Genomic DNA, 18116 nt, shown 5'->3' with positions numbered 1-18116 from the left:
TCACTGAACAGCCCTCCCATGCGGGGCTCAGTGTCCGCTGCCGCAGACAACCGAGTGCAACCAGCAGATCCTCATGGCCAGAAGGGAGGCCTGACCTAGTCATGAAAAAAGATATATAACAATTCTTGTTATCTTTTGCATTCTTGGAAAAGGAAGCTGCTAGCCCCGGACTTAGGTTTTCAAATGGCCGTAAATTTATTTCTGAAAATAGAAAGGGAAATTGTCTTTCGTGCCTGCCTTTTTGAGCAGGGGTGGGGAGTGTGAGTCAACATGCCTTTGTAAGGGTTTCTATGACTACGGTGATCATCTCTCAGTTTTTCTTGTTCACGATGACTTCAAAATTATGTTATGTTGTCCTCCTGAATTCAATTTTACTGTCAGATCATGTGTCCTGACTCTTGGCTTGGGAAATTTGTTGACTCTGTTGGCTACTGTGAGGTGAGCTCTGAGTGTGAGAGTTCCCATACCTGGGCACATGCACTGCTGTCCAGACGATGGCTACAACAAGAGCCATTCAGCCCCGTAAAGAAAATGCTCGAGGCAGGTAATTTATTAGCGCCAAGGAAAAGACACGCAAACCACATATTGGAAGATGCTGACAGGAAGGGAACTAGTCTTGCAAAGCTGGCAAGTTCTTATTTTGTTTTGATTTCTGGGCATGTCTTTATTTAGAGCTGCTGTTCTTGATTTTTCTTTACATGCAGAGAGAGGAGCCACCTGTAGGGTGTCCACTCTCTCCCACAGTGAGGACTGACAGCCAGGTGATCACGACTTGCTTTAGAAAGGACAGTGTGGGGGACCCTCAGGAGAACAGGGTGCATGCGCTGTATTCTGGTTTGGGGAGATGTGGAGAAGAGGAAGTCTCCATGAATCTCTTCAGGGTCAAGTCACCTTTTTGGCTCCCCGCCATCTGCCTGTGACCTGCAGAAAAGATTCTCTTACTGAAGTGTATGAAGCATTCTCAGAACAACTGACTTGTTTCCCAGCCCCCCCTAAATGTGCACTGGTGACTAATTCAAGCTAATGGAGTATAATTGAAAATGGTGTGTGCAATTTCTGGAAAACATCTCTAAAGTGAAGGGCATACCCTATTTACCGGTTCCCTGACTGGAATTCAGACTTGAGAGCTGGCTGAGCAGTGATCTTGGACCATGAGGTAGAAGTTACGGTCTGAGGATGGAGCAGCCCAAGTTAAAGGACCCGGCTATGTGGCGCGCCCATCAGCCTGCACATGTTCCTCTGCATCTTGTTTGCGTGGGAGGAAGTGGACCTTTATCTTTGTCCACAGCTCTGTGATTTGTTTTCTGACCCTTGCATTTCAGCCGGGTCCTAAGTGAGATGGGCAGTCAAGCCTGAATCCTGGCGACCTTTTGTCAGCTTGCTAAACACAGGACTTGACTTTGGTGGTGGTGGTTCCCCACAAGAGCAATTTAAACCAGGCAGTGACACGGCCACACTTAGACCAGAGATTTCTCTGGCTGTAGTTAAGAAAATAGGTTTGGGGGTGGGGAGGAGCAAGAAGATCTAAAAGACACAATCATTTCTTGCTTGGGCAGTTCACGAGAGAAGACTAAAAGGGGATTAGGAGTCATCCCCTAACGGGTGAGAATGTCCTCACCGGGGGGCAGTGCCCCCCACTTCCGGCCCTCTGCCCACATGTGTGTTTCCATCACAGTCTAAACATACATGGCGCTTTTTCCAGACAGAACAAAATTCTATGCAACATGGATGCAGATTCTTTATTAGTAATTTTTTCCTCTACTAATAATAAATCCCAATTCTATGGAGACTGAGAATGAAGAGCTACATGAATCCTGAACAGGCTTATGTCTTTAAGTGAAAAAAATTTTTTAAAGGTAAGGGAACGGTTCTCCTTACAATGTGACTAACAGATGAAGCCATGCCATTTTATGGTAAAAGTAAACAGAAAATTTACCAAAAAGGCCCACTTTGGGGATATTTTTTCCCCTTCTAAATTTGTAGCTGCGGAAGATAACTGCCTGCTATTTTCTTTCACTTTTCCAGGCTTCCCCACCCAAGGATTTTCATGCATTGTGTGCTTAAAATCATACACATACCGTGAGAGCACCTTTGAATAAGCAGAGGCAGAATTACACCAGCTCTGCCTCACAGCGCCGCGCCGAGCCGCTTCACATACACAGAAAGTCTTTGGCGTTTCGCTCCCGCTAATTGTAGTCCTAGTCACCTGCAGTTTGATTTTGTTTGTGAATACCTCCTTCAGTCAGTCTGCTCCTACAAATAAATGCCTTTGCAGCATTGCCCTTTCAAGAGATACAGTATTATACAAAAAACAAAACCACCATCCAGATCTCCTCCAGTTTGGTCACAGGAAGTAGCACCATTACAATTGCCTTCGTCTTCACACAAAGCTTTAAAAAGCGGTTTCATTATGGTTGTTGAGAATAAAAAGACGGAGGGGGGAGAAGGGCTGAGCGATGGCTAGGAGGGCGTCGCTAGCACTGGTGTGTTGGGCGCGGGCACAGGACTTCAGGGAGGCCTTGGATGTGGAGATTGTGGAAGCAGTGCATATAAGACTTCCTAACATTCTTTGGGGTTGACACAGGTAGGGAGGTAACTGTCCTGACTCTGTGACTTTAGAGATCTGCTCCCCATGGGATTACCTGCATTTGGATTTCTAGGAGAGGGCGTGATTATCTCAGCTAAACCTCCAGAGGGATTATCCCTGGGAGTCGCCAAGAGAATGCGGTCACCTTGACCAGCCATGACCAGCAGCTCTCCAGAAGGTACTGTGGGCAGGGGGACACCCTACCTCATGGGGGTAAAACAGAAGGCTGCAGAATTTTCACAGAGAAGAGTAAAAACCATCAGCGTCTACCTGTCCCCCCGAAGTTGAGAAAAACCTGCAAGCCGTGGACTAATCTAGGAGAAAGAGGAATGATGAGAGAAGGAACCTGTTTGATGGGCTATAGAGCCAGCCATGAGGGAAAATGGAAAAATGCAAAAACATGGCAGTCAATGCAACGCGACAGTGCCACGAAATAGCCTCTGATGAAAACGCAGTTACTTTTGTCTGCGTCTCTCATAACTAGATGAATAGTCCTGTGAACGTGTTGTGGCACATTCTAGACAATCTGCTTCACAGCCAGACTGTCTGTCTGTCTGTCTGTCTATCTACTTACCTACCTACCTATCCATCCATCCATTTTTTTTTACCTGAATCAGAAGTTTTCTCACGTAAGTTCTCTGCTTTTATTTCTTTTTCTTTTTTTTAACTGAAGTATAGTCAGTTACAGTGTGTCAGTCTCTGGTGTACAGCTTCATGTCCCAGTCATGCGCACACATACATGTGAGTGGGTCAGATCGCCTGAGAGCTACGAACTTGACCTCATTGTTAAGGCCTCGCATTGGGATCCTTTCACAGAGCTTCTCTTTGCTTTGAAGCCTGTGGAAGGGAGTTATAAGGAACAAGTGTTTATACTTGTGTGGTTTTGACTATTGAGACAACATCCACACCTGCAGAAAGCATCTCTTGAGTGAGGCCTGAGAGGGGAGTCCCTCTCTCGTCTTAGTATTAGCAGAACTGTGTTCAGCAGCCGACACTTCGTCCTGCAGGTACAGTTACTCTTAAGGTAAATTCGTTTCTGTCTATATTTAAATACTGGGATGTTTATCAGGAAATTTACAATAAAACAGTAATGGTTTTATGGCTTTTCTACTTTCATTCTACTTTTGTAGTTTCCTCTGGCTGTGTATCTTATGCCTTTTTAGGATATGTGTAATCTTGTAGACTGCTTCGATCTTTTGTGGAAAAATGCTGCAGCGGGGGTGGCAAATCTATATCTGGGTATCTCTGTATTATGTGAAATATAAATACTTGGTTAATATGTTAATTTCCTTCCCTTGATACCATCAAAGTTGAGTGTGCAGCAGACTCAGCTGGAGGGCTTGTGAAGACGCGGATCACTGGACCCAGTCCTCAGGGTTTCTGGGGGGGTCCCCAAGAATCTGCATTTCTAACAAATTCCCCGGCGATGTTGACGCCGGTTCAGGGATCACAGTAACTACCGAAATAGACTCTCTATTTCTTACACCCGTGATTCCTCCTGGAATACACATCATCCTTTCCTCCATTAGCCTAAACTCAAACCTTTCCTTCAAGCTCCAGCCCTGTTGTCACTTTTTTGGGTGGAGCTTATGCTGAACCCAGTGGGCAGAGTTAACACCCGGCCCACGTGGTCTCTCCGGCACCTTATCCATACCTCCACCAGACACTGGGGATGTCTGTGGTCATTTAGTGCCTTATGTGTGGGTCTCTCCCAGGAGACCATGAGATTCCACTGGACAGAAGGGGTCTCGCCCATTTTCGTATAACCATTTCCTGGGAAAGCCCTCATCTCATGGGATGCACTCAGTAAGTGTTAGCCAAACAAATGCACGAATGGGAAGTCTCCTGCTTGGGAAACACAGCATTTTAATGTAAAAATAACGTGGTAATTTATAAATAAAATGACTGTCTTTGTCCTGGGAAATCGTGTCTCTGTGTGGCACTATGCTCTTCGGCATGTGAGCGGAGTCTCAGGAAGACCCCTGACGGACCCTGGCTTTGCCGTCTGTCCTGCGGTTCAGGCATCTTCCTCAGCCTTCTCAGCAATTAGAGGCCCCTGAGCTACAGTGGCAATGACTGAGCAAACAGTTGGAGAAAACTCCATGTCCAGTTCTCTGCACACCTTGAAGACTGGGGAACATTCTGGTTAGAGTCGGGCTGCTGAAAAATCGGTGTCACGGCGGAAGATCTTTTCTCTTTCTCCCCAGGAGCTATGGAATGCCCTCACTGATATTTCTGAATCCAGGGAAGTACAAGCTGCACTTTATACGAGCCTATGATGTGCCAGGAACTCAATACTCATGCTTCACACCCTGGCAGGCTTGGTGTGGTTTCTCCCCTTTTCCATAGATGGAGAAACTGAGGTTCATAGAAGTTGTATAGCTTGGCCAGAGAGCCCAGCTAGCAAACAGCTAAGCTAAGACTTGAACCCAGAGCTCTGAGGCAAACACACAGGCTTCTTGCCCCATCAGTGGCGCCAAGAAATTTAAGATGCTGGAGGCAAGCACAGCAGGAACCAGCCTGCGATCGGTGGACCTCCACAGCTTTCAGACTTTCCTTTGAAGAAAGGTTTTACTGGTAAAAGAAAAAGTGAAAAAAAAAACCGTACTGTCATACTTCATCATATCAACTCTTTTTGATATAAGAAGATTTATCCAACTTGAACATGTAATAAGCGTTTAATGAGCAGGAAACTGCTCCCCGGGAGAGCGCATCCTCTGGTGTGAGTGGGTGGCTCTGAGGTCTGGTTCAGGGCTCGGCGACCGTATTCAAGTCCAAGACGTCAGCCTGTGAGCACTGCTGCGCCCGGGGACCCGGCCGCCCCTGCCCGCTTCCCCTCACCGCCCAGACCGTTCAGCCTCAGTACAGAGGTCGGCCAGTGTAGACAGTCACTTCCCAGCTGTCTACAGAAGCTAATGAAAGAGCTAATAGTCACGTATTCCTTTTTTCTCAACAAATATGTATTGAGCATCTACTAACTGACAGGTACACGTCTAGGAACCAGGGATTGAGTTAGTAAACACAACTCAAAAGGGCTGTTTCTTCGTGGAAGGCACATTGTTGGGTTGGGAGACAATGTATAATGTTTATAATGGTGATAATTGTATAATATAATCTGTCAGGCAATGACATATAAAATATTGGCTTATTCAGCACTATTTACAACAGCCAAGACATGGACGCCACCTACATGTCCATCGGCAGATGAATGGATAAAGAAGACGTGGTGTATAAATATAATGGAATACTACTCAGCCATAAAAAGAATGAAATAATGCCATTTGCAACAACATGATGGACCTAGAGATCGTCACATTAAGTGAAGTCAGTCAGACAGAGAAAGACAAATATTACATGATATCACTTATATGTGGAATCTAAAAAAAAATGATACAAATGATCTTGTTTACAAAACAGAAACAGACTCACAGACATAGAAAACAAACTTATGGTTACCAAAAGGGTTAAGGGGTGAGAGAGGGATAAATTAGGAGCTTGCGGTTAGCAGATACTAACTACTATATATAAAATAGATAAACAACAAGGTCCTACTGTACAGCACCGGAAACTATATTCAATAGCTTATAATAACCTATAATGAAAAAGAATGTGAAAAAAATACATGTATAACTGAATCACTTTGCTGTACACTGGAAACTAACACAGCATTGTAAATCAACTATACTTCAATAGTTAAAAAAAAAAAGAAATTGTGGGCAAATAAGCTATAAAAATATTGGCTGATTTATTAGAGAGGAAGTTCAGTAAAGTTTATCCCTGTTAGTGTATTTCAGCCGACATTCGGCAGATAGATCTATGTGCCAGGTCCGAGGCACTTTGCAGGCATTATTCTACTTAATTAGCATCCATCCCTGTGAGGTAGCTACTCCTTTCATCGGTATTTCCCAGAGGAGGAAAATGAGGCACAGAGAGGTTAGACCATTTACTGAGTTAACCTAGCGCGCACCCTCTGCACCGCCAGGCTAATGACAGAGCTTGTCTTTGTCACTCAGCACAGCAATGGGATGTCACCAAGTCTGCAGCATATGGCCACACGCATTGTGCACAGCACACCCGCAGGGGGCAAACTGACATCGTGTCGTGCGGCCACCCTGTGGCTCTGCTGATGTGCTGGTAAGCCATGTACTTTCATTTAAACATATAGTAACATCATATAATTAAAGAGAGGACCCTGGAGAGAAATCATGCATTCCAACATCAAATAGAAGTAGGAGTATTCATCTATTATTATCATTGTCTAATAAGAGAATAATCGAAACCATGGAAATTACATGCAGATTTCAGAGGCGTAGATGGATGCTTAACATATACCTTATCTATGTTTTTAAATAGGCCCTTGAAAGGGGAAAATGGGAGAGACCTCAAAGAATTTATGAACTTGTCCATTAAAAAATGCCTTTTTTCGTCTGCACATCTCTAAGCTTAACCTGGAAATTTTCAATTTCTGCATGGCTGCTTCTCCTCACCATCTGCTAAAGCTGGCACAGGGCGGGGGGCGGTAATTCCCATGGCTCAGGGAGGCAGCCTACGCCCCAGGGATAAGTAAAGACCTGTAAGATAAATGAAAGAAAGCAGAGTCGGGAGAGAACCCACAACGAACAGTGCATGGACTGGCATCCGTGAGCCGCCTGCACCAGGGGTCCCTGCTGTAACCACTGCCCCCGGCAGCTTTCCTCCTGACCGCCGACGGGTACTGTTTGCTCCACCTGAATCTGTGTCAAGACAAAATTCCACTGAAGGGGATTGTAAGTTTCATTTTCTAGCCAAATAAGTGGGCAGCCTAAAATTCCAGCCGAGCGGATCTGAGCATGAGCGAGTGGTGGCGAGTGTGAGAACCAAGTGTGTAAGTCGGACGAGAAGTGGCTTCACATGGGAACAGGAATGTTAAAAGGATGCTGTTTGCAGGAAAATCGTTCCTTTTAGATGCGAAGAAACCTTTTGGATGAAATGAGATTCAAAACGGGGCCGCTTTTGCCTTACTACTTATTCTCTGTGTGCAACATGTCCAGGTTTGGTCAGATTTCAGAAAATGTTGTTGCCGTTGCCTTGAACCTGGAGCACTTGGCATGCTTAACTGGAAACAGCATCCTCTCTTCCCATCCCAGTTTTTGTTTGTGTGGGATTAGCAATGTATTGTTTTCTTTCTGTCTCTCTTTCTTTCTTCCTTCTTTTCTTTTCTTCTCTTCCCTTTTCTTTTTTTCTCTTTTTCTTTCTCCTCTGGAAAAGCTATTTCAGGAAAAACCAGCTCTGTAAATTACAAGAGTTCACCTGTTAAGGTGCTGGGTATACAGCTGGCAGCTACATCACTGGTTTTAAACATGGTCAACATCCTGTGTCCTTTCCATGAGGAAATCCCTCTAGGATTATTTCGAAGTTTTTTTTTTTTTTTATCAAGATTTATTTTTATTTTTAGACCCTAAGAATGACTCCAGATCACTTGAATGTATGTGAAAAAAATGACATCTAATAATATTAAATATTAAATAATTTTTCAAAGGAATGTTATTTATCATCTAGTCCAAATCTTTCCATTTTAGAGGCAAGAAATTTGAGATAACACTGTAAATATAATGTATGGATGTATGTAAACTTATATATGACTAGCCCAGTGTTCACACTGCAAATGTACATGGGTTAAAATGGCCCTTTGGCTCTCTGCAGAATGTGTTTCAAACCTCCAAGGACTCACACCCTTAAAAATTCCCTTAACCTAGACAAAGCCGTAAACAGTGGGAGCCATGTTTGTGGTACATGGTCTGCTCTGCTGGCTGTGCTGCCGTTGGCTGTTTATGGGAACACTGGAGAAAGCCGTCTATGGACTCATTAGGCTGACCATTCCTTCCAGGTGGAGGGAGATCATCATGGGACATGTTTCAAGGGAGACCTTTCTACAATAGCTGCCTCTAACCTTTAACCTTGTTGCCTACTGGATGTCTCATTAGAAAACCAGTCGTGCTAAAACAGCAGAGGTAACTTTTAAGTACCCTTAGGATGTCAAGGACTATTCAGCAAAAGACACACAGGACAAAAACAAAAGAGATTATTCTGTGGCTAACTGTTGGCCTTAGTGAAGTTTTATTTGCATCATCTCGCAGAGAGATGGGTCATCTTCTAAGGAAACACCAGTCACCAAGCCTACAACTCTGAGCTGGAGGAAAAGTTTTCCTTCCTGACCCTCATTTGGTGAGAATTCCCTCATGTTCCTCCTTACACCAACGACAGAATTGAGGTGGTCCTCTCAGGCACAGCGTTCAGGTTACGTGTGAACACATCCTCTCGGTAGCCGAACGCTGTGAAGGATTCCAGGTGAGATCAGTCTCCTTTTGCTGGGCGCTACCCGGACGGATGCTAAACAGGGCATCTTGCTCTGTAGCCCATGGTGCCAAGTGGTGCCAGCTAGGGTCCAGAACAGGTCTGGGTTGCTCTGGGGTCAACAGTGGTCATATGATACAGTCTGTGGCATTTTGTCTGGTGAAATCCACAAACACTGCAGCAATGCTGGCTTGGCTCCAGAATGACCTCAGCCTTTAAGGAAATCTAATTTTAGAAATTGTGTTTATTCTTCCGGGGTCCTCAGGCTTGCCAAGGGCAGGCTGGGCCTCAGAGGATGCTGCTAGCCAAATGGGAGTCCGCGGATCTGATCCGGTCCTGCCTCCAAACTTCAGTCTATCTGGTCATCCTGCAATGGCATCCATCCTAAGCATCTTGGAGTTGCCATTTGGTGGGTTTTCAGTGATGATTAAAGAATCCATTCAAACTGGGAGAAAATGCACTTGATCTTTTTATAGTTTAACTGCTTAATGAATCAGCACTTGACGAAGAGACAGACCTCATAATGAAAGCAAAGCTGTCAAGACTAAATATTTTGTTTTTACAAAGGACTGTAATTTATATAATTCTTAGCTGTTAATGCACTTAAATGTTATTCACTCCTTAAGAAGTCTTGAGATCATTCAAGCCTTTCAAGATACACTTTGGTTCTTGCTCACGTAAACCTTGCACATAAAAGAGGAATAAAAACATGAACCCTACTCATTTGGGAGAGGTAAATACATTTTCTGGACTAATGAAAGTGCATGCATTTGCAAGGCTTCTTGGTAGAAAGACCTGTGTTATTCATTATTCTTCTATTATTATTCTGTTATTATCATTCATTCTTAGTATCATCTTATTTCCATTATAGTCAGTTACAATGTGTCAGTTTCTGGTGTTCAGCACAATGTCCCAGTCATGCAGATACATACATATATTAGTTTCCTAGTATTATCTTTCATCTCTGTTCTATATTCTCTATATGGTCTTTTCACTGACATTAGAAAAATAAATTAAGAGAGCTAAAATATATGTGCATAAAGGAAGGGATCAAAAACCTAATAAAGATCATTAGGAAGTCACTTCTACCAATAGCAATATTGTACACAATTGTTTTATTTAGAATGGCAAGTTTATTGGTGGTCATTACTTGGGGCTAAAGAAACCATCAAAAGAAGGTTCTGGTAAATTTCCACCCTCTTCCTGACTCTGTTCAAGATTTGGTCTTTTAAAAAGGATTCCCATTGCCTCTCTGGCCATTTTCAATTCCTCGTTTGTTAGAAGTCTCAATAAGCCAATGATACAGGCGAGTGAATTTGGAGCTAGAAAGGACCACAGAATTCGCTGGGCCAGAGTTTCCCCAAAGTGTGTTGTGTGCTCTCTAGTCCCGAGAAAGATTCTGTGAAAAAAAGAGATTTGGTGCAACTTGTTTGGGGGAAGCTGCCTCTTACATCCTCTCTTGAGAGAGTCACAAAACTAGCCTGTTATAGGCTGTGACGTTTTGCAGTAAAGAAACCTTTTGAACATTTTTATCCCAGCATTTTGTAAAAACTGGTCACTGAATCTCTTCAAGAATATCTCTTGCCATTTTTCAGAATGACTGCCCTGCAGAACACACCTGAGGAATCGCAGGTCAGTGCTAAGTCTCCCATTTCACAGATGAGAAAACTGAGCACCATTCACTCTTTTCACCCAAACCTCGTTTACCCACAAGAACCCTGGGTAAGTATGGACAACAGAATTTGAAGCTGAAGAGAACTCAGTCTATCTCCAGAAAAGAAAGAAAAAGAAATCTAGGAAGTTGAATTGATTTGCCCCAAGTCACAAATTAAGCAGTATTTGTGCCTAAAATCTAGAATTTCCTCACTTCTGCTTTTTCCATCCCCCAACCCAAAAGTGATCTTTCTAATACCTGAGGACATTTTTCTGGAATCCTTACAGCTTGCATTTTGCTTTTATCTTATGTCAAGTCTTTTCTTCTCAGTGCAGAACAAGCCCTTCTCACCAAACTCCCAGCTTAATGGACACTCTCATTCTCTCTGGAAGAACAGCCAGGCTGCCCAAGGAACAGGGAACGCTCACAGTCCAGCTCCTCTGGAGCTTTTCTAGACTGTTCCTCAAATCAAGTGATGTTCATCTGACTTGGCATTGCAATCATGTAATGAAAGTTAAATATTACAAAGACTCTTGAAGTACCGATACCATTTGTGTAAAATCTCTTTTAAGAAGAGTTTAAGAAATTGTTTTCATTTAGAAAGACTGAATAGGTAGAGAGTTGTTAAAAATTGCTGCCAACGTAGCTGTGGGTGAGACAAGTGTAAATAAAGAGAAAAACGACAATTTAGAAGGATTCTGCTTTCAGGTGGTTTCGCATGTCCCAACCTACAACTGAAACCAGAATTTATAGATAGTACGCTATGAATGTGGTTTATGTGAGAAAGACAGCTTGGAACTTCAGTCAGTAGATTCTTTTTTTTTTTTTAAAGACCTTGATGCTTCACGAAAAGGTTAGTGAATGAATAAACATTTATGTTTTAAGTTAAAACTCAAGGTTTGAGGACAGTATTTTGAAATGACTTTTTAATCTAGCCTTTATAAACAGGTGACTACCAGTATAAACAAATCAGTTTAGAGGGATTGTTATCATGTGTCTAAACATTTTAAAAATACTTATTGCAAGTGCTAGAAAATGCCGCGTTCTTGTGTGGCGGTTTACAATTTTGAATTGCTGGCTATTGTATTTTACTTCTCTTGATTCACTGGGTCTTTGACCATTAAAACTAAACCTAAAGCTGATTGCCTCAGGGCAGGGAGGACCAAGGGTACACCCAGAGCGCAGGAATGAAGATGCCCCAGGCTCAGAGGCAGTCGTTAGGGACATCTTGACTTGAACTGGGAGGAGGATGTGACATAGGAGAGAGGAAACCCAGACCTCGGAGAGTCTGCAAGACCCAGAGTGTAGTTTACTGAAGAAACCGGAGAGCGGAGGGCTTTAAGGATGATTCCATGGGAGTATTTTCTTACTGGGAAAGCCAGAGATAGCAGAAGTAAAAGCTCTTATTGGGAGACCAGAAGAGTTCAGAGGGGACAGGATGAGAGACTAGGGTTTCTTTTTCGCCCAAAAGTACAGTAAGAAATAAAGAGTTTACTTCTTGATCCAGTATTTTAAAAAAAGGGATATAGCAATATGTCCCATTCTAGTTGCTCATTTCCAATCTGATCCTGTCGACTTTAAAGATGCAGGCCATGAGCGGTAAATTCTTTCTTGACCTACAGTTTAGAAAACTGTGTGTAAATTATGATCGCTGGGAAGTCAGGGAGTGCGACTCCTCCAGTTCTGTTCTTCTTCCGCGGGTCTTTTGTGTTTGCATACACATTTTAAAAGAAGGCTCATTTCTCACCCTATCAGCTCCTAGGGTGGGCACCTGGTGTGGGCTCAGGTCAGACAGGGCTGGCAGCGTCGCACATCTCTGCCTGCATCGCAAGCGCAGAGGGATGGCAAACCTACAGGGAAGCCGCATCTGTAGGCTTCATTGTCGCTGTCATTGGTGAGGGCCCAGGGCTGACTGGATGGACGGATGACCTCAAAGAGCCCCTCCCCCCTTGTCGGGGGAGGGGGGCGAGGAAAGAACAAGGGGCGTGGTCTGAGCAGTTGCGCAGGCGCTGAAAGAACCAGAGGCCCGAGGTTCTGGCGTGGAGGACGCAGGCGCGCCCCCTTCACGGTCAGTGGCTGCGGCGCGGACCACAGGTGTCAGCAGCAGTCGGGAGCACGAGGGACCCGGGGGCCAGGCAGGTGCAGCTGCTTCCCAGCTGACGCCGAGGAGGAGGAGGAGGAGGGGAAAGGCCGGGAAAGGCAGGCTGGGAGCAGACAGCCCGGATCCGGACGCCCAGGGTCGAGAAAGAACGTCTAGTTTGACCAAACACCCCTCAAAGACAGAGCCTCCCCCGGAGTCCCTGCTGCCTTCGAGGCTCCGGCGTTCCGAGTTCTCCGTCTTGACTGCAGCTGGAGTCTCAAAAGGTAGGCTGAATTTACTTGTAGAAAATGAGAAAAAGTTCTCCTCCTGCACATGGGAATTGTAACTGCAGATTTTAAACCTGATATACCTGCAGGAAAGAATTCTGGGTCTGTGAAGGCAACAGGCAGCTCCTACTGGGTTTTTGTTTTTTGTTTTTTTTTTAAAAAAACACTTACTCGCTGCCAATGTTCTAGACTCTGTACTGAACATTGAGTCAGACGTCATTCCCTGTTCACTTGGCTCTCGGACAAAAAGAACACAATATACTGAGAGCCAGTGTGATGGGAACAGGAAACTGCACTGTTCTGAATGTGACATATTGAGGAAATGGGAATAAAACATCTCAGGACGCCTTATTTAGTGGTAACTGGTTTATGGGACAAAAACTGTGAACTCATAAGCCATTGATCAGACATCTCAAAAATTGTGTGTAACTGTAGAATTTCGCCCATAACTCCATGTGGCCAGGATGGAGGTTCACTGGCACCCTTGAAAAATGATTTCTGGCCCCCACTTGTGACAACCCCGGGTTTGACCTGGCCGCTTGTGTTTTCAGAATGTTTCCTTGGTGATTCGGCTGTGCCGCTCCCGTTGGTAGCCTCTGTTACAGAAAGTTACCTGTTTTTTAATCAATTCTCTATTTATGATGATTCTTTTATGCAGCATTCTGAAGAGGGGAGAAACCATCTAGGCTGTCTCACAAATATGTTTCCTCTGCGAAAATATCCTTGAACATAATATTACTACGTAAACATCCAATTGTGCATTAATTAGGATACAGGTTTAATAAACTGAAAAGTTACAAATGTGTGTTGGAAGCGTCACGCTAGGGGTGGCCTAGTCCTGAATCATAAATACTAAGTGTTGGTCTGGGGCAGAGACTGGCGTATTTCGATCTTTAAGATGCTTAGGCACAAGCACAGGTGCCTCGTGGGTCTTAACCCTCGTGGTTCTGGTGCCAGGTGTGTGTGTTTCGGGACTCCTGGCTTGGGTTGCTGAGATCAGTAGGTACAAAGTATACTGTCTAAAAACAGGGTGGTGGCATTTGGTTAGAATGTGAGCTTTTAAGTTAGAAGTGAACTTTTCTCTCCATGGAAGATCTTAAGTCACAGTGATAATTCTCTACTCGAAACCACCTGGTGTCTGTTTATTGCCACGATAGAGGTTTGCTGTGGGAGGCAAAGGGCAGTAAGAGCGGTTGTCTTCAATAGTTGAAAGCAAAAGCTGGAGATCTTTGCTAAGGGAGATTTTCAGTCGTTGGCAAGAAAGGCTTGCTGACAGGTTTTTAGCATCTACGTTTTCTCCCTCAAGACCTGAGATCACATAATGCAAGCAGCTGGGTGGAACTCGAGGCTTCTAGTCCTTGACTAGTCATCAAGTCTATCTGTACTTCTGTATTAAATTCACGTAGTTGGGTACAGCCCCTTGATGGTCCATTAACAACTGCGACTTGTAATATTCTCAGGCTGTTTTAAAAGGGACCAGCTGTCCAGTGGTGATGCCTGACGACGCGGTATGCTGGTTTGCTCTTCCTGACCGTGGGTGTTCTCTTGCTTTTGAGTTACATTAGTGACGATGACCTCTATTTCACAGAGCAGTTGAATGAAAAGTTTTAAAAAACTGCTTGGAACTGTGTAACTTGATAAGTTTCTCTCTTCTTTAGTTCAAGTAAACAGTGTTAATTGTGGGTAAATTCCACTATGCTATGATCCACCGGTTATGCGTTTTCTAGAAGAAATACTTTTCCTTCGGTTTTTAAGCTAACAGGCTCAAGGTTTATCTAAATAAAGTGCAGCTTTTTTAACCCGGCATTATTGCTGACGGCTTTAATGAGGTTCTTGGGAATGCATTTCTGGTGCCATTGGAACAAGAGGGAGTCATCTGCTACTCTTTCGTGGTTAAAAACTTACAGGCTAGTAATGGGACTTTGAAAACGAATGCCCGCTGTCAGCTATCGAGCGTTCCCAGCTCATATTAAGGAGTGAGGAAAACATCTTTCCAGTGAACATGTGCCTTGTGTCATTACTCAAATGGTAAAGAGTTCCCAAAGCAGTAATTTGAAGATGTTATCTGTTAAGCACAGGACAGCTTTCTCCCTCACCCTCGTTTTCAAAAACAAGTGAAAATGTAGTAATCTGCTGGCAATGTCTATGTTGGTATTATCCGCTGCCGAAAGAGTACATTGAGGGAAACTTAGTGATTTAAGACAAGGCCTGCAGAGTTGGGTTTGGATTTAATAAAAAAACAAGTCAATTAGTTCTAGACTAAAATTTTCATCCATTAAAACCCTGCTGTTTCCTATAAGTCAAATTCAAGTTAGGTAACAACTTAGGACCAAACACAACCTTTAGGTTAAGTGACCTCAGGTGGACTGATGTTTTCCTGGCTTCTCAGTGGATTCTAATTAAAACTCTCTAGGTGACTGCTTGGAGATAAGGCAAAATCGGTGATTAGGAATCACCGCCATCTGCTGGTGCCCCCGCCCTGGCGGCACCTGGGGGTGTCATGGTGGAGCAGGATGTGCTGGGAGCTTCAATGGAGTGACTCACCTCCTCTCCTGGATGGAAATAAAGGATTCAGGAGGGATACCTCATTTTCTAAATATATACAAATATTGAAGGCAGTTCGAATAGGAATCTTTCTGATGTCACCGGTAGTGTCTCAAAAGCATGGATGCTAACAAAAGGCTGGGCGGAGGTGGGCGAATTTCTGCAAAACCAGCAAGGATGATTCCTTGCTGGTGATTAGAAGGAGTCAGAGTTCTCATCCTGGTTCTGGCCCATGGGTTGCTTGAGGAGAAGACATTTAAACCCTCCAGAGTTGATTTTCTCCAGCTGTGGGTTGAGACAGCCCTGGCTTCATTAGATGAACACAAATAGAGCAGATCTGTGACTCCTATTAGAAAGTTCTAGATGGTCAGTGCCTGCCAGGTCAACTGGCTTTCTCTCTGAAGACAAAACAGTTTCCTGGGCACCTACTTTGAGTCCCATTTGGGCCACATTCCTTGCTTTACAGGAACTACGCAGGCCCATAGGGCGAAGGCTGGGGATGACACCCATTTGATGGTTCTCAGCACAGCGGCTGGCTTAGCGGTACTCAGCAAATACTTGTTGGACTTAATTGATCAATAATCTCAAGCAAAGTAAGGGGGAAAACTTTTTTACTTTTCAGATGGTGGGTGAAGGGGATGACAGTGGTAATCACACAAAGAGGTCAAGATTGGCTCTTTATGAAAAGGAAGGTTTTTCCCCCTTCTCATGCTGTGGTTGAGTTTCCCTTCATTTTGTATGGTTCTCAAGAGAAATGTATTCCCTACACTGTCAGTAGATGGACTTGAACTCTTAGAATAACCAGGACATTGCTACTTACTCACTTTCAAGATGTCCAGCGACTAGAGGGTTGTTCCTTGTGGGGTGTATGGTGACGTGGCGCGTGACAGCTGACTGATTGACCCGGCAAGGAAATTACATCAGTTTTCACCCCTACAACATGGCAAAGACAGGCAGTTTCCTCATGAGCTGAGTGATGGCTTCTCTGTGAAATACTGAGCAGGAATTGAAATGAGCCCTGATTCCTTTCACAGCACCTTCCTGACCGTGGCAGGCAGCTGCGAAAGGAGAGCTTAATTGATAGCATGCACTTGGCTCCTCCAGGCTCAGCACGTGAGGGCCGGGGGCGGGAACCCTAGTTAACGCCAGGTTAGAGCCTCGCCCTGTATGGTCAGTGGTAGTTTGTTCTCGAAGTGGTAGCTCTTTGCTTCCAGGGTCTCAGGATCAAGTGGGCATATGTACATACATAACAGGAAATAAATACACAGCATCAGACGAGTGACCTGGAGAAATGTAAAGCCAGGGAGGGGATGCGGATGAGCTCAGACAGAAACACGGCGGCAGGGGGCTGGTGCTGGGGGCGGCAGGGGAGCCTGGCCAAGCCAAGGCACGTCCCCGTTCTGTGCCCTTGTTTTCTTGCTTCTGAAATAGCCCGAGCTGAGGCTAGCCCTGGGATTTGGGAAGGCCCCTCCTTGCTGATTTTGAGGGGTTGGGAGTTGAGGGAAGCCAGGTTGGGGCAAGGCTATGTCTTCTGCTTCACCCAGAACAGCAATATCTGTCTGTCTGTCAGGCCCCCACGTCAGTTTTGTTCTGGGAAAAAAAGCTTCACAGCTAAAGAAAGAAATGATCGCTGGGCTGGTTCCCGGGGCCTCCTCTTCGTCGTATTCTGGGAACATGCGTTAGCGGGAAGCTGAATTACTTGCGGGGAGCCCTTAGGGAACTATGAGGTGAAGTAATAAACATTTCCTGTCAAACATAGCTTCTGCGTATTACTCAAAGTGGGGTATGAAATAGTGAATTCTTCAGTTTTCCTTAAGCATATAATTACCTTTTCTGCTTTCCATCCTGATTTAAGAACAGAACAGTTTCTCTGGTGGAGCTGAAATACAGGCCCTTTTAGACTTGGACCAAAATTTCAGAAGAGATCAAAATCTTAACTGAAAGAAGCAAAATCTGGTGTAGGTCAGGTTCTCATTATTATCACTTCTGAAACTAAATTCCCCTCTTCAGTTTTCTGTTTATGAAGAACCAGTGACTGCAGGCATGTCCCCTAATACGCCAGCATATGTCTGGCCAGCTTAAAAACGTTACAGTAAGGATGAGATTCCCCCTCCTCCACAAGCAGAAACCAAGAGAATAGTACTCAAATGATAAGTGGGAAACTCACAGCTAGGTTGGGCTGGAAAGTGACTGACTCTCAGCCTTAGTTAACCCCCCTCCAGTGGTCACTATGGCTTCCTTTAAAAAAGGATGGAAATAGTTTTCTTATAAGCTGTGATGAGCTCAGCTGTGACAGTCACGTACAGCAGGATTATGGGGAGGACCTCAGGCACACGAGTGAACTTGTTTTTGAAGTGAGCTTCAGGGACATTTAAAGTAGTGGGGGGACCTGGTAGAAAAATGACTCACTGCACCAGAGCTCAGGGAGTGAGTAGCCCAGTTAGGGTGCAAGGAGGTAATCAAGAAGACAAAAGAGGAATGAAGAAAGCTGGAAATAAAAAGAAGGATGGAAACTGCTAATGGCAACTCGAAAAGGCACTGTGGCACCGAATCCCAAACAGAAGACATGATTGCTCCATGCCCGGGAGTTCTTTTGTAACTCGGAGAGTTTCAGAACCTTTCAAGCCCTTG

The 18116-nt window shown here is 44.5% G+C and overlaps 1 protein-coding gene and 1 long non-coding RNA gene across 2 annotated transcripts in view; one reads left to right on the top strand and one right to left on the bottom strand.

Moving 5' to 3' along the window:
- The window catches only part of LOC116659680, a 92119-nt gene extending 80720 nt beyond the window's left edge, over positions 1 to 11399 (top strand). The window contains exon 3 of the long non-coding RNA XR_004315049.1: positions 10516 to 11399. This is a non-coding gene — a long non-coding RNA (uncharacterized LOC116659680). The remainder of the gene's footprint in view (positions 1 to 10515) is intronic.
- DLGAP1 (DLG associated protein 1) overlaps positions 1 to 18116 on the bottom strand; it is a 989257-nt gene that overhangs the window by 228900 nt on the left and 742241 nt on the right. The window lies entirely within an intron of this gene.

Source organism: Camelus ferus, chromosome 24 (assembly GCF_009834535.1).
Source record: "Camelus ferus isolate YT-003-E chromosome 24, BCGSAC_Cfer_1.0, whole genome shotgun sequence".
Lineage (NCBI taxonomy): Eukaryota > Metazoa > Chordata > Mammalia > Artiodactyla > Camelidae > Camelus > Camelus ferus.
The sequence above is the reverse complement of the archived record's forward strand: the minus strand, read 5'-3'. Positions and strand labels throughout refer to the sequence as shown.